The sequence below is a fragment of the Crocodylus siamensis genome, chromosome 4, assembly GCF_052110815.1.
Source record: "Crocodylus siamensis isolate JL-2025a chromosome 4, ASM5211081v1, whole genome shotgun sequence".
Lineage (NCBI taxonomy): Eukaryota > Metazoa > Chordata > Crocodylia > Crocodylidae > Crocodylus > Crocodylus siamensis.
This window is the reverse complement of record NC_143398.1, coordinates 169,351,766-169,367,733: the sequence shown is the minus strand read 5'-3', so window position 1 is coordinate 169,367,733 and position 15,968 is coordinate 169,351,766. Positions and strand designations below refer to the sequence as shown.

Below are 15,968 nucleotides of genomic sequence, written 5' to 3'. Positions count from 1 at the left end.
GAAGATGGTTGTTGGACTGGGGCACACGCCTGACGGGAGGCAAAGGGAACCGGGCTGATTTCGGGGGCAGAAGAGAAGACGGGGGGCGGGGGGGGATTCGCTAGCAGCCTTCAAATACCTGAAGTGCACTTCCGAGAAGAATGGAGCTAGACTGTTCTCAGTGGTGAGAGATGACAGGACAAGCAGCAATGGGAGTTTAAGTTCGATATTAGGGAAAAAAAACCCTCTCCTACTAGGAGGGTGGAGCAGGTTACCCAGGGAGGTGGTGGACTCTCCATCCTTGGAGGCTTTTAAGACTTGGGCAGACAAAGCCTTGGCTGTGATGATGTAGCTGGGGATAGTCCTGCTTTGAGCAGGGTGTTGGACTAGATGTGACCTCCTGAGGTCCCTTCCAACCCTCATTTTCTGTGATTTTAAATTAATGTACTTTTAAAGGCACCTTCAGGAATAAGTAAGTGCTGCTTGAAATGACAGGCAAACCCAATGCTTTTGACTCAGTGCTAGCTGGGCAGGGGTAAATGGCTTTTACACTAGGAGGTTAACACTGCAAAGTCATTGCAGAGCAGGAGTGTGGCATGCTAAAGGACAGAGCTCAGGTCTGAGAGCTAGAAACCCTCCGACTCTGACACCTTTTATTCTCCCTCAGCCTTTGAGGTGTTAGGCAAGCACTTATCCCCGGGATTACTGAAGCAAATAAAAGAGAAACTCTTTATGTGTTGATGTAAACATTGTTATCTAGGGGATAAGAGAATTATAGACTGGTTTAGGTATACACCCACTCTCTGAACATGGTAGCTGTACTGGTTCTTAGACGTGTAAAATATATATATACAAACACACACACAAGTGTAAAATATTGTCATCCAGCGTGTAGGTAATAAGGATTCTGGTTGTTTCAGAGAGTGGTCATCTAGAGGTTAAGACCAAGGAATGACTAAAATCTATTTTGAATACATAACAAATTCTGTCATTTACTTGCCACAGTCAGAAGTAATCACTGACACACAAGTGGATCCAGGATTTTATAAAGGGGAGCAGCAACCAGTGATGCAAGGGTGGCTGGCACCCTTCACTCCCAGCCTCCTTCCTTCCCTCCTCCCTACTGGGGCAGGAAGAGCACGCCCCAGGAGCAGAAGTGGGGGGCTTTAAGTCCTAAAGAAGGTAAGCACCCCTCCCTTCTCTTCCAGGCTCAGAGCTTCATCTCCTTCCTTCCCCTCTCTATCCACTCCTCTCCCCTGCCTGCCACTGCCAGTATCCAGATGTCTGTGCTGTCCCAGGAGGGAGGGGAGCTCCTGTCCTACTCTATCCAGGCCGCATGGGGGTTGGACTCAGCCTGGGATGGTGTCTGTGGCAGCAAACAGATGGCTTCCCCTTCCCTATGCCTGCTCCTGAGCTCTCAGGGAACACCAGGAGGAGCAGGCAAAAACAGGGAACCCATCTGCTTGCCACTAGTGATGCTGTCCCAGGATGAACTCAGCTCCCACTCAGCCAGCCTAGAATAACACAAGAGCTCCCTCACCCCTGGAACAGTGGGGATGCTGGCAGCAGCAGGAGAGAGAAAGGGGAATGGGAGGGGAAGGGACATGCCTTTGAGCACTGAGAGGAAGTGGGGGATGCTTACTTTCTTTGGGACTTAAAGTCTTGGGTTGCGGCTCCTGCCCTGTGGTAAGAAAGTGTGTGTGGGGGAGGTTTGCATGACTGCACACCCTCCCCATCCCCCGGGTCTTCCCCTGCACTGACATAATCTGATCTGTAGTCTGGTTGAGAGAATTTGGTTAGTCCAGACTCTAGGAATAACTCCTTTGCAAACACTTCTTGCCTGGCACATATATGTCAGCCACAGACTGAAGTCTCCTATGCTATTTGTCATTGTTGTTTATTAATTATATTGCCACAGATCCTGAGTGTATGCCTGCTTTTAAACATGTTAGAAAATGATGTCTTTTTCTTTATGCTATAAGAAATCCTCAGTTGCACTTGACATTTGATACTAATTACAAATGCTGCATTTCTCTTTGTTTTAAAGTGCCTAACAGTGAGAGGCTATTAAATTGTAAAACCAGGATGCAATTATGTCTCAGCAGTATTTTTCTTACTGTGTTTTTCAAACTACCTAAAATACCGTGTCATTATAGTTTTAAAAAGATCTGTAAAAAGCAGTTGCAGCTAATATAGAAGTGCTAATTCAAGCTCCTTCCAGAAGAATATATATAAAGGAGAGAGCTGCTGGTTACCTTGGAACCTGGACACATCAGTGAAAGAGAGAGAGAGACAGGGAATTCAAAGACCAGATGTGTAACTAGCAGGCAAGCTAAGCAGCAAGCTCAGGCTGAGGATTACTTACTTTAGTTGTGGTCATCAAACTGCGTTGCTAATTTTGTCAAGAAACACAGTTCCCCGCCTTGTAGAACTCTTAAATGGGGTAGCTTACGGTGATTTACAATGGATTCAGAATGATCCATAAACTCCTTCACTTCAGAATTACATCTCTGCTTGCTTTAGTGTTACAGACCTGTGCCACACTGCCATAGTAGCTGGTGGTGTGATTGGAGACTACCAGTTTCAAACGCACATGCATTTAAGTGGGTCTGAACAACCATACCCTTGTGGGCTCCTCCCAAGATCATAGGACTGGAAGATGCCTGTTTTGCCATTATTCTGCTGTCTTGACAATTACTTCATATTAATTCTATGAGTTGACCAGGAACCAGATTGCGACTCTGAGGGTACAAATAGATGCCACATTTATCCCTGCATAAACCATTTTATTCCAGGACAAAATGTCAAGCTATAGACTTCCATGGTTGCAGTTCCAGGATAAATCTTAAAAAAAAGTTTCCTGGATAGGGGTGTGAACAGTTTATTCCAGGATATAGTAAAGTACATCTGTATGGTTATTCCAGGAATGCATCACTGAATCAACGGCAGACAAATGACACTGCATTCAGCCACTCACTAAACCCTGACTGGAAGGGTGATGTATGGACATACCAATCAAGGGATATTTTTGCTTCAGGAAAAACACAGACACTACTTATCCAGGGACAAATGTAAAGTCTGTTCGTAGCCTGAGAGCCATAGGATATGGATAGAAGTAACATTTAAAGTACTTCAGATGCCTTTAAAGGGTTTCAGAGGGTGAGTGGACAGATGTGCGTGTCCTTTGAAGCACTCCAAAAATGGTGGAAATGCTCCAAAAATAAACCTGTAGGAAACTACTGCTGTTTTAGAAGTGCTTCAAAATGAAGCACTTCCTGTTTTGTGTGCAACAGGGGAGCGCTTGGTCTTTAAGGATCCCATGGTGCTCTGTTCTTCTGTTCCCTCCCATTTGGACGGAGAGCACAGTGACTATACTATCAGTGAACTCCCAAGTGCTCTCTCTCTTCTTTCCTGGAGTGCTCCCCCCTCCTTGCTATAGCCAGAAGACCAGAGGTCCCACATGCCCCCATAGAAGCAGGCATTCCAAGAACCAGAAATCTGGAGGCTCTGTACCTTTCCTGGTTCTAGTGGGGATGGGCACTCTGGGAGAGTTGAGGCAGAGTGCGTAGGAAAGTGCTCACTCACAATGGCTCCATGCCCCTCCTTATGCCCAGTCCCAGCAGCAAAGATTACAGGGTGCAGAGCACTCACTGCCAGTGGATGGAGCCGACTGTTAGTGAGTGCCATTCTGTGTACTCTACCTCCACTCTCCAGAGCACCCTTGCCCCCTTCCCCTGGTCTGGGAGAGGCATGATAGCATCCCTGCTCTGGTGGAGATGCTCTGGAAGAGTGGAGACAGAACACATGGGAGAGTGCTCACACACAGTCAGCTCAGCTGTAGAGCAGGGTCTGCCTCTTGGGGAGGGTGGAGGAACAGCACCCTAGGACACAGCCATCTCTTGTCATGCCCCCTGGCTGGAGAACATGTACCTGCATGCAACCAGGGTGATTTTGTACTTCTCTAGCCAGAGGGTACAGTAGAGGGCTATAGAGCTCCACTTTGAAGCACTTAAAATGTTGTATTTGTCTCTATCTGCAGTTAACATTTTGATCCTCATCTTGCTGCATTGGGGCCAACACTTTTAGCTTGCCAAAGCTATGACCCACATGGCATAGACTGTGCTGGTTTTTGCCTGCCTTTGTAGTATGGGATCTTGTCCTTTTCTTAAGAGCTTTGAAGCAGGTCATAACTGACTACATCATCATAGCAGGAAGGCACTGGAAGCACCCCTGTTGCTTTTGCTTTTGCCTGTGGCATTTTATAGGGTGTTTATGATGCTTCAGGTTTTGTTCTTTGTTGTAGATGAAGTGTGAAGCAGTAATTTGGGGATTCATTTAGTTAGTGAATGCCTGTGGTCACAGAGGATTGGACTCAATGGGTCAGGAAGCCTCTTCCAGTCCTATATCCCCATGTACCGAGTAAAGGGCCAAGGGATCCTGGAGAAGCTACTCTCTCAGGCTAAGGACAGTCAAAAAGCCTAAGACTGAATTGATTCAATCTCTGAAGATTAATCTAACCTGACTAGACTGAATTGCTTTGTAACTGCACAGACATCCCAGACATGCAGACACATACCACAGTGGCTCAGGCTAGAAGGCAGGGGTTGCTAGAGCAGCCCTACCTTCCTTCCACAACACTGAGCTGAGGGTGTAGCCAGGCTCCAGGACACTGATTAGCCGAGCAGGGAATTGATAACAGTGTTTATTGCCCCTAACTCAGTGTTTATCACCCCATTAAGAAAACAGTGGGACATTACCAGCTACCTATTGATTCAGCACAGATGGTAGCCAGCATGTGGTCTGCTAACTAAAATAGACACCTCTCCACAAGGCAAAGGGAAAGGGGGAATTCCTGCTTAGCAGGGAGTGGTGAGGGGAGGCAGGGGAGGAGCCTGCAGTCTCTGGAGCTCCAGCAAGGAAGCAGAGGGGAGGGGCCAACCCTGCTGTGGAACAGAGAGTCCTGCCCAGCCCAGAGAGCATGCTGGGGGATTCTGGTTTAACTTAAGCCAGCAAGGGGTCCAGGATGGACATTGCATAAACCGATTTGAGTCTAATCAGATAAGCCTGATACTACGTTCAACCAAGTTTCTCTCAAACTGGTTTCAGCTATTTTCAGACTGGTTTATGTGCACTGAACATCTGTTCCCTTACATGTTTAAGCCAGTTTCTGATCACTTAAATTAGTTTGTGTGGAATGTCTGTTCCTAGCCCTAATCTGTTACTACTCAGGGTGCAAAAGCCTGCATTGAGAAGCAACAGGGGGGTATAAATGCTATTATTGATCCAAAATTCCTCCTTTGTTTTTTCTCCTGTTAGACATGTTCTGAGTAAAGATTATGGCATCTTGGAAATGTTTGAGACCCATCTGGTTTATTTTCTCCTCTTCATCTTAATGGCACAATTTCCCCTTTAATATTTATTTTACCTCTGAAGTTCTTAAGACCTCTCTCTCCTTAGTTCCCTTGGTTAGCATTAACTCAACCAATTTTTCATCTTTCCCTCCTGAGCTTGTTGGGCAATTTTTTAAAAGCAATATAAAGACTGTAAAGAAATACCACATTCCATTTTCTTCACAGATGAGTCACAGTTAGCAAGATAACTTGCATCTTTTTCCTTGTACATCTCTGTTTCCCCATTTGCTGTTAAACTGTGTTGTTATCACTGCCTTCAACTTGCCGTTCCTTCCAATGTTGATGGGAAAGATGAATAAAATTTCCTGATCAAGGTCACAGTAATAACTGCCCCCAAAGTAAACTCGGATCAATTGTCCACAGCTGTTGTGCCTTATTCTGCTACTAAAGGACTGAAAGCATGTTTTAGATGTAGTTTCTTGGGATCAGGACGTAGGCTTGATTTACAGTACTGAATGTAAACTGGGTGAATTTGCTTCAGCACAACCCTGGAGAAGAAAGAAGCAGCATGCATAGGCATAGGATTCTTTAAAATTTGATCAGAGGCATGGCAGGGGGGGAGGCAGTTGCTGCAGGGCCAGTCACTGCCCTGGACAGGTGGTCAGGCCAATTGTAGTCTGCCCTGCCTCACCTTGATGTATCAAAGTAGATGGAAAATTGCATGAGGCTTCCCATTTAATGTGCAAGGGCATAATACACACACTCCAATCCATGGGTGACTGGTGCCTCTTGAGTTGGGGGGGCACTTCTCCCCCTAGTGGCCAGTCAGCAACTAGGGGGAGGTCCCCCTGCAGCTCATTAGTGACCTGGTAGTGCCAGCAGCACCCCCACTCCACAGCTGGCACTCTCAGGGGGGGAACACCAGTGCTCCCACCTGCCACCACTACCTAGCACCTAAGCAGGGAACACTGGCTGTCAGGGGGTACACCAGTGCTGTCAGGCAGTGCATGTGCACCCCTGTGCACACCCTATGCATCACCACTGCTCCAAATCTTCCCTTTACCATGTCCCATGCCTTGCAGATGGCATCCAAAAATGACTTCCAACTCCCCCAGGCCCATAGCTGGGCAGTACTTAGCCTCTGGTCCAAACATAGCCTCAGGTGTCCTTAGACATGCTTGGGCCACATGACACCTCCTTAGGGCCTCTGCTCCAGCCAGCCTATGCATAGTCCTTCAGGCCCCCTCAGACCCTACCCTATGCAGCCTCCAGGAGCTCTCAATTTTGCCTTATGCCCCAGGGGCCTCTGGTGGACCTTGTCCCCATTTCAGGCCCCACTCAATGGGCCTGGACCCCTGTGCTTTTCTGTCAAGGTGTGCTTCCCTAGCCTTTCCCCTCCAAAGGGTACTCACAAGGTAGCAGGGGCTGAGGCTTTCCAGCACCCCGTACTCACCTTTCATTAGGGAGGCACAGGTGTGGCATTTCCTGGAGACTGCCTCACCACAAGCAGCCCCACCACAAAATCCAATGCCAGCAGAGTGTAGTTTTAGGTCCTGCCCCAGGACCAGGAACCTCCTCCATCCCCATAGTTCCTACCCTGATCTCCAGGTGCTTTTGGAGTAGCAGTACTCCAGCCAGGAGATGTTTGCACTTCAGCTCCCTAGTTGCAACTAGCAGCCCTGCTCCTTGGGTATGATCTTATACCCTGGCTGCATAACCCTACACCAATCAGGCAGCCTCCTGGGTACCATGTGCCCTCCTGATTGGGTCTGCTCCCACCTGCAGGCTGGTCTGCAGCCTGCTCAAGCCCTTCAAGTAGCAGCCACCAAAGGTACCCTGCTACACATGGCTTGGAGGAAGGGTGGTAGCTGTGACTGCTGCTCTCACTGACTCTAGCTCCTAATCTCCAAGCATTTCTCTCAGAAAGCTCCCAGTGACTTGAAGAGGAGAGGTATGGTGTGGTGAACAGAGCCCATTATGGAAGAAACAAGGTGATCCTATTACTAGAAGAGAGTCACCAGATGATGACCTTAGATAGATATCCTTATCCATTGGGATTGCCCCCCAGCCTCATTCCTGTTCCTGGTGAGTCAGCAGTGAGGGGACAGAAAGGGGCACTAATGTACTAATAACCTACCCCAGCACTGGCTCATCAATCTCAGCCAGGAATTAGGGTTGGTAGAGTCAAGGCTGCACCTACTTCCTGCCCATTTCTCACTCATTCCCCTTACATTCTTGCCTCTCTGCTCTAAGGGAGGTATAAATGCCTGTATAGCTCTGTTCAGTACTGTGTTCCTGATCCCAAGGTCTGGGTAGCCTGTGCAGGGGTGTAAAGGATTCTAAATCACAATATATTGCCAGAAATCCCCAGCTTCCTTCCCTGTTGCCAGCTCTTTTTTCTACAGCAAAAGGCTAAGCAAGCCAGTTTAAAAGAACTAGGAACATGGAATTGAAAGGGGCAATATCATCCATCAAGTTCAGTCCCCTGCAGTTGGAGGTGACCATGTAATAAACATTTATCCAAAAAAGAACCACAAGACCATCCACACTGGCCCTTCCTGTTCACCACAGCCACAAAACATTTTTCATTCATACTCACCATAATGAAATTAGCATCGCTAGTAGGAAAAATCCCTACGTAGTAATAAGGTTGGGTTCTGCAAAGGCAGGGAATCAGAGTGTCAAATATGCCTAGATGATGGTGCAAAGCAGAGTAAATATGTCATCTGAAATAAATAGAAGCTACGTTGTCTATGCTTCAGTCCATTTTTCTATGTCATTTTTCCATGAATTTGCTTCCAATCAGACCTTTCATTCTTGATCCAAGAGCCAGTCTTAAAACTTTTAAGGTGTGTGTGAATTGTTCAGGCCAGTATGCACAGGCAATCACAGATGGGAGGGAAGGTTATCCAAGAGAAATTCTGTCTATAAAGATATGACAAAACGTCTGACTAAGTAGGTTGTTGTCCTATGAAAGATCAGGCCTCTTTGAACCGGTCAGTCTCTACGGTGCCATCATACCCTACCCTACCTTCTGCCTGATTTCAGACTAACCATGTCCCTATAAAGATATGGTTACAGTTATGAAAAACCTTAGGAATTCCTAAGTAAAGGCTGTGGTCTAAGAATTACTATACAAGCTCTCCCTTGCTAGTAAATGGCATATTTTGAGAACAAGCCACTGAAGAAGTGGCATGCCTGGAAGAGAGGTGTTCCATAAAATGGCCTGCTTTTTGTGGTCTTCATGGTTTTATACCTGGAAACCTCATTATGTGTTTGCTAACAAAGCAGCCAGGTTATGTGAAGAGCAAAGGGAAGTTACTCCACCTGACACCTGCAGTCCTCTGAGTTGCATCATAACTTCTTATGAATTGTCCTATGAATTTTGTTATTTAGTGTAGGAATTTTGTTAATTATGCAGATGAAAGGCAGCTTTTAAAAGCTGGACATGACTCATTGATTTTTCAGTTCCCTTTCTACTGTGAGACACATGCTACACTTAGGCAAAAGCTAGGAAACGGGTGACAGCAACAAATGTGATTAATTTTGCTTCTGGATCAAAATCAACAGTAAATATATTTATAATCTATATTGATATGATAGGTGATGTAGAGGCAGTTTCTCACCTGATGTAAATTGGCATAGCTCCTTTGGCTTGAATGGAGCCATGCCAGTTGTAGTGTTGACAAACTCCAGATTCTATCCAATGTCTTTGTGATAGTTGGTGTTTGTTCTTAACCTTCCAGCTACTGAAATCCTGTAGTTATGTGAGTATTTTCATTTTATTTTATAAATGTATGTTTATGGCTCTTACAGGCGTGTACAAAATCTTGCAAATCTGACCACTAAAGGATCAGAAACAGAAGACAAATTAAAAAACCCCAAGTTCAATTTTTAGAGGGTGATTTTATTTTATTTTATTTTATTTTTCACAGTGGGGAACCTGACGTGGTTTTCTTTTCTCTGAATGCTTGGCATGGAGAATACTCTGACACGAGCTGAGGACCTGGCTCAGAGAAATAAATGCAACCTCATAACTGAAACTTTTTAGAACTGAAGCCAGCCTAATCTGGGTTTGTGTGTTTTCTATATGTATATAGCTGCACAGTACTGTGCAGTTTCTAAAAAGCTTTCACATAACCCTTCTTGTGCCATCATATAGTCAAATGATGTATTTTTTTTTAAAGGCAGTGCTTCCATGGGACAAAACCTTTAGAATCTGTTGCAGTATAAGCCAAAATAAACACTTGCTTTCTTGTTGGTTATTGCTAAGTTACTGCTGGGAACTGACTAAGGAAAATAGAGATTCCAGTGTAGGTGCGGGTTGAAGGAACTTAGTATGATGCTGTTGTGTTAAAGCCACACTTTTCTTAGATCCATATTTTTTGCAGTTCTATTCTTCTCCGTGTTTTCCAGAAAATGTTTTCTTCTCTACTGATTGATATTTTTCTCCTTTTTTAGCCTTGATGAACATGTCTGCTGTGGGCTCCGGTGGGTGTTTGGCACTTTCATAAACACACAGACTGCACTGCATATAGATACCCTTTGACCATGTGTCTTGGCCAGGAAAAGATAGAGGTATTTGCATTGAAAGGAATGGGGGAGGCGAGGGACTTAGTCAGATTGGCTGAGTTATGCAGTGTTCTATGAACTGGTATCATTCTCTTATTTGAGGGCAGTGAGAGGGCCATTTCACATGAGGATTTTTCCAGGAGTATCTCCTCAACAGCTTCCCCAATCTAACTCTTGAATTTTGTGTTTGATTTTTCATGTGTCCCTTCCTGATACTGGTGCCATTATTGTGGTGATTTCAAGTGGAATAGCTTCTCTTCTCCCCATTCCCAGCAACTCTGCCCTTTGCTCTATTTTCTTTATTCTTGTAAAGTTCCTTGTTCAGAGTCAGAAGAAATTGACTGATTTCCCCCCCGCCCCATTGTTACGTGATAGGTTACCCATGAAGAAAGATCCCAGGAAAGAAAATGTCCTCAGAGGAAGAAAGGACCTTCAGGATTGGATTACTTTTTTGTTATTAAGTGTACCTTCATCTGTTGCTTTGATACCCAAGAATCTGCTGACCAAACAGCATATGTAAAATGTAATTCTTGTTATAGGATAGAGCCATACTTTCAACTATAAGCCTTCATTCTCAGGGACTTGCTGTCCTGGGATCAAATGCCATAAACATTCTCCTTGTCCCTTACTAATTTATTTTGATCAGTGAGAGCCACAGGCTTTCCCTCTTCACTATTGTAATGGTTCAGATCCTTTCAAGTAACAGCAATACTTGGCTTGTTCTGGTGAGACCAGATGAAGAAGGTCTAGTGCTCAAAAATTTGTCAAACTCAATCCCAACTATACAGTTGGTCCAATGAAAGCTATTACCCTAAGAAAGCCTCGCTAAATTATACCAGGGAATCATTTCATTCTTCCAACCAGGAGAAGCACCTGCTTAGAGGAGAATAAATATTTAAAGCATGTGCCACCTGGGATCATGATCCCCTTCCTTTTGTAATGAGAGGCTGCTTTGGCCTTTTAGCTTTCCCCTCTCTTTCCTTGATGGTAACTCACAGTAGAATACTTTTCTGCTGCCCATGCTAATACTTGCCTCTGGATTTCTGCAGAGTTGCTGCTTCAGGAGACAGAATTCACATACTTAGACTGAATCCGGCAGGGTTTGATTGCTTAACTGCAGTCTCCTGGCAGGATTGATATAATCTGGGTGCTACACATGCCTTCATGGGGCTCTGCTGCAAGACCAGCTCTATATCATTGCTCTGCCCTCTGCCAGAAAAGGTGGTGGCAAAGGGACCCCACTCAGAAAGTAAGGTCATTGGCATGGCATCACTTTCTTTCCTCTAGGGCAGTAAAGGTCCCTGCTAGCATTAACTCCAAAAGTCAAAGTATATCTTCTCTTAAGATGAAAGTTTTTGACTGCAGTGAGTTTTGGAGTTGCATGCTACAGAGTTTGGGGGGGCAGTTTGCTCCCTGGGAGCTATCTTTTCAGTCTGTCCATGTGCTCAAGCAGGCACTGCTGCATCAGTTACATTTAAGACATATTTTCAGGCTTTCTCTTTGCAGCACTGAGGGCTGTGGATGCTTGCAATTCAGAAAGCAACAAAAGAGTTTGGGGCTTTTTTTGTGCAACAGAGCCAACCAAAGCTGCCAAAGGTTGCTGTACTAAAAAGCCAAAATAATGAGTGTGAGCACTCCAAATAATAAAGCTTACAAATGTTTACATATAGGATTGAACATGGGCATAATACAAAAAGAAAAGATCCATGCCCAGAGCAGCTTATCATCAAATTAAAATGAATATAGTATAAAGAACTCATGCTGATATGAAGCCACAGAGTATTGGGAATACTAAGATGACAGTAGCAGGTTTTGAGACACTTGACAGAGGAAGGTACTCTAACAAGTACAGTGAAACCCTCTTAGCAAAGTCAATTTTATTTTCTGCACAGAATAATTTCACTTTAAGCAGGTACATTATAACTGGGTAGCTTTAGATAGTCAAGGAATATAGTATCAGAGTATTTATGGCCCAAATTCTGGCCATGTTTAACATTTCAAGGCAACATCAGTGAGTTGAACTTGTGGTGCGGAATAAAATTTGGATTTCTGCAAAACAGGTAATATTGCTGATGAATTTGAAATCAGTGTAATTGCCCACATGGTGAATCAAGCCATTGAGTTTTCTGAGGAGATCAATGCAGAAACAAATCTCCTTACAACACCACAGCTGCTTCAACAACCTTTGTTTGTTTCTCTTAAAACATACAGCTTGCAAGCTGGAACCAGCCTGTATAACTGCTCCATTTGGCCCACCAGGCTACTGGTTGGCTTCCTGAAGCCAAGAAGCATGGCTTGCTGCAGAATTTGGAGCTTCCTGGCCCTGCTGCCCATGACCACTGGTGGAAAGCTTGGCTTGCCACCCCAAGACCTCTGCCCTAGATCTGCTGCTGCTGCCAGTGGTTCCCTCCTGCCACTAGAAGACCCCTCACTGTTGCTGCCCCCCCCCCAGCTGCTGCCACCGTGGTAACAATGGTGGCTGCTCTTATGTCCTGGATTGGATATGACTCATGAGGAGCCCTGTAGTCCAGATCTAGCCCAGGGTCACAGGTGATTTTGACACCCCATCTTAAAATATGGGGTAAAACCAAAACATGTTTCAACTACTCCCACAGCAACCATGTATAAAAAGATTATTTTAGACTAATCACTGGAGAGAGCACTTGGAATTTAGGGTATTTGTTCCCACTGAGTTCACATGTTTTTTGTACAATAAAAATTCCTGCCTAGAGATTGAGGCAGGAGGCATGAGACTGTCCCACAACTAAGTTTGAAAGCAGTACAGTAAGAAAGACAAGGTTATTTGGGTAAATGTGATACTATTTATTAGACCCTCCTCCCCCCAAGATACACTACTAGGCATGGGTCTGTACCTACCTGGCTCCTACAACAGGGTAGCTCAGGGCTGCCCCTGCTATGGTAAAGATACTTGGGGGGAAGGGGCCATTCTGGCACCCTTCTAAGTTGGTGCCCAGTGCTAGTGCCACACTCACCACCCTCTCCCCAATACACTACTGGTTTGAAGCTCTCTTAGCTGTGAACATCACACAAAGTTCTGCAGGTACAAATATGTTTGTAAATACTATTATTTGTCCAAAACTTAAAGATAATAATACTGAAGACCAGGAAGAACCAAAAACAAAACCCAGAAATCATTAAGGACCAAAGCCCACAAATAGATTTTTCATATAGAGTAATTTGATTGGCTTCAGACACAAATGTTAGGCAGGTTGATAAGAGGGGGGCACCTGGTTTCTTGTGTCCTAAAAGTTATAATTAATGATCTAGGTTAATCTCGCAATTAACTGCTCTTTTACAGCACTGCTGTAGCTTCCTGTTCCTTTTCTCTGAATGTTCACCTATTGTAGTAATTATAGCTAAGTGATAGTTTAATTCAATGTTCTGAACTGAAAATCTGCCTGTCTCATTGTTTGCCTCTAGATGCAGCTTCTGCTGATAAAAATAAGCCACCAGAGAAGAATATAATAACCCATTAATCTTCTACTTTCCTTTTCTCAAGTACAACAGGAAATGAAATAAATTGGGGATCCTGTTGTCTTGGGTACTTAGAAAAATTGCCTGAATTGCAAAGGGAAAAGGGGGTTGTTATATGCTTCACTCTTGATCCCAGTTTAATAGTAACTCAGAAGGGCAGAGCTGGTCTTGACAGACTGTCCTGGAGAGATGAGCTCATTGGCACCGTGACATTCTCCTGACCAACCTAGTGTCCTGAAAAGCTTCTGACCAATGGAATTGATGCCTTTTGGCTGATCTTACCATCTGAGTCCCAGCCCCCTGGCTGCTCCCAATTGGCTTTTATCCCTGTGTTGTTTGTTCTGATTGCCATTATGATTCATGGCAGTACAGTAGAATGCAGAACAACCCAACCATGTTTATTGGGATTGACTTCTGTGCAACTGGTTGACACCCTGGCAAAACACAACTGAAAAAGACGTAGCATTTTAAAGTATTGCAAGGGAATATAGATAGGTGTTTTTTGAAAATCTCACAAAAAGCAAGAGATGTCCTCATCCAAAAGAAGCAAGAACTTTCTTCACAGAACTTTAAGTGAAGGAAAGTGTAACAGGGCAAGGGATGCCCTGTTCCTGAAAAGATAGAAAGTTTCTGACCCAGAGAGAGCTGGGGGGGGTGGGGGGGGCAGGAGCCAGCTCATGGACAGGGCAAGGGTAATTACTGATTAGACACTGCTGGAAAGACTCACATACCAGGAGGGGATCGGCACTTAAGCGGTGTTGGGTGACAATAGAAGAATGCAGTGGGGGCAGTTCAGAGCCCCTGGGGGCACTGTAGGAGATGAAAGGATTGGAGATCAAGGAAAGAAAATAAAGGAGCTCCTTGAAGCCAAAGGAGGACCTCAGCCTCAGGATGGACTGACCAGGTGACAGTATAACCACGGTGGAACCAGATGCCAAGAGGTGAGAGATACGGGACACTTACCTTTGTTGTCTTTGGACCCAGGATTGACCCCAGAGATACAGATGCAGAAGCCTGGAAGAAAAAGGAGGAAATGAAATCAGGCAATGAGCTCCTAGCTGACTTGCTGTAGGGCAGGGGAGGTGAAGGAGCAGTTTAGTTACAAGCTGGCCTTTTCCGGGATTTCATGGGGAGCACTAAAATAAAATGAATTCACTTCTATTTTTGTAGTCGGTGGTTAATGACATCATTTTTTGTTGGGGAAATAACTATATTATCTTTACATCACACAAGGGTCCAGAGAAAGGCCACTCGTATGGTTAAGGGCCTGCAGGCCAAGCCCTACGAGGAGAGATTAGAGAAACTGGACCTTTTCAGCCTCCGCAAGAGAAGGTTGAGAGGCGACCTGGTGGCTGCCTATAAGTTCGTCAGGGGGGCACAGAAGGGAATTGGTAAGTATTTATTCACCAAGGCGCCCCCGGGGGTTACAAGAAATAATGGCCACAAGCTAGAAGAGAGCAGATTTAGATTGGATATTAGGAGGAACTTCTTCACAGTTCAAGTGGCCAAGGTCTGGAACGGGCTCCCAAGGGAGGTGGTGGTGCTCTCCCCTACCCTGGGGGTATTCAAGAGAAGGTTGGATGTGTATCTAGCTGGGGTAATGTAGGCCCAGCACTCTTTCCTGCTTATGCAGGGGGTCGGACTCGATGATCTATTGAGGTCCCTTCCGACCCTAGCATCTATGAATCTATGAATCTATAAGGCGTGGCAGACAAGCCCCAAAGGGAAGTCGTTTGTTGATCAACCCCAACCCAGCTACAGAAAGAAACCATTCTGCAGAAAGTGTGCAGCGACACTTGGTTCATTGAATATGCAGATGTTTAGAGTGTGGTTGGTTTGACTAATCCTGAACTTGGAGGCCATACCTAAGTTGGAGACCCTTGTGTTTAGCCCTGTGTTCTAACTTATTTTCCACTTAAATTAGTTTCATATGCTGGAATTGCCACACATGAAGGTTAGCCACTGCAAGCCTTGGCTTATTCCAGTCCTCCCTAGATGCTCAGGAGGTATTGCCCCCACTGCAGGACAGGCCATTATTTAGTAATTTGTAACATCCTAGACCAGGTATGTCAAACTTAGTTGGAGCCCTGGGCTGGATCCAGGCTGTGGAGCTTCTTGTGGGCCTAATCCAGCCTGGGCTGTAAAGACTGCCATAGTGACTTTGGAGATGAGGGGTCTGGCAGTGGCAGCAGTGAGGAGTCCAACTATGACGAGTTCAGTGGTGAGAGGTCTGGGGGAGCGATTCCAAAGGTGGCTAAGCTCACTGCTGTTGACTATGCTCAATGGGGCCAAAGGGCCCCAGATTCTATAGCAGGCTATGGCTCCCAGCTTCCAGTGCCTACTAGTAGCTTGGCAGACCAGATAGAGAGGCTCTCTGGCCCAGATCCAGCCCATGGACTGTGCATTTGCCACTCCTGTCTTAGAACAAATGGGTCTGGGAAAATTTGTGTTCATAGAATCATAGGATTGGAAGGAACTTAAAGAGGTCATCTAGTCCAACCCCCTGCTTAAAGCAGGACCATTCCCAACTTTATCATCCCACCCAAGGTTTTGTCTACCCAGGTCTTAAAA

The 15,968-nt window shown here is 45.3% G+C and overlaps 1 protein-coding gene across 1 annotated transcript in view; it reads left to right on the top strand.

Annotated features, from left to right (window-relative positions):
- Nucleotides 1-15,968, top strand: part of PTH2R (parathyroid hormone 2 receptor) — a 94,553-nt gene that overhangs the window by 506 nt on the left and 78,079 nt on the right. The window lies entirely within an intron of this gene.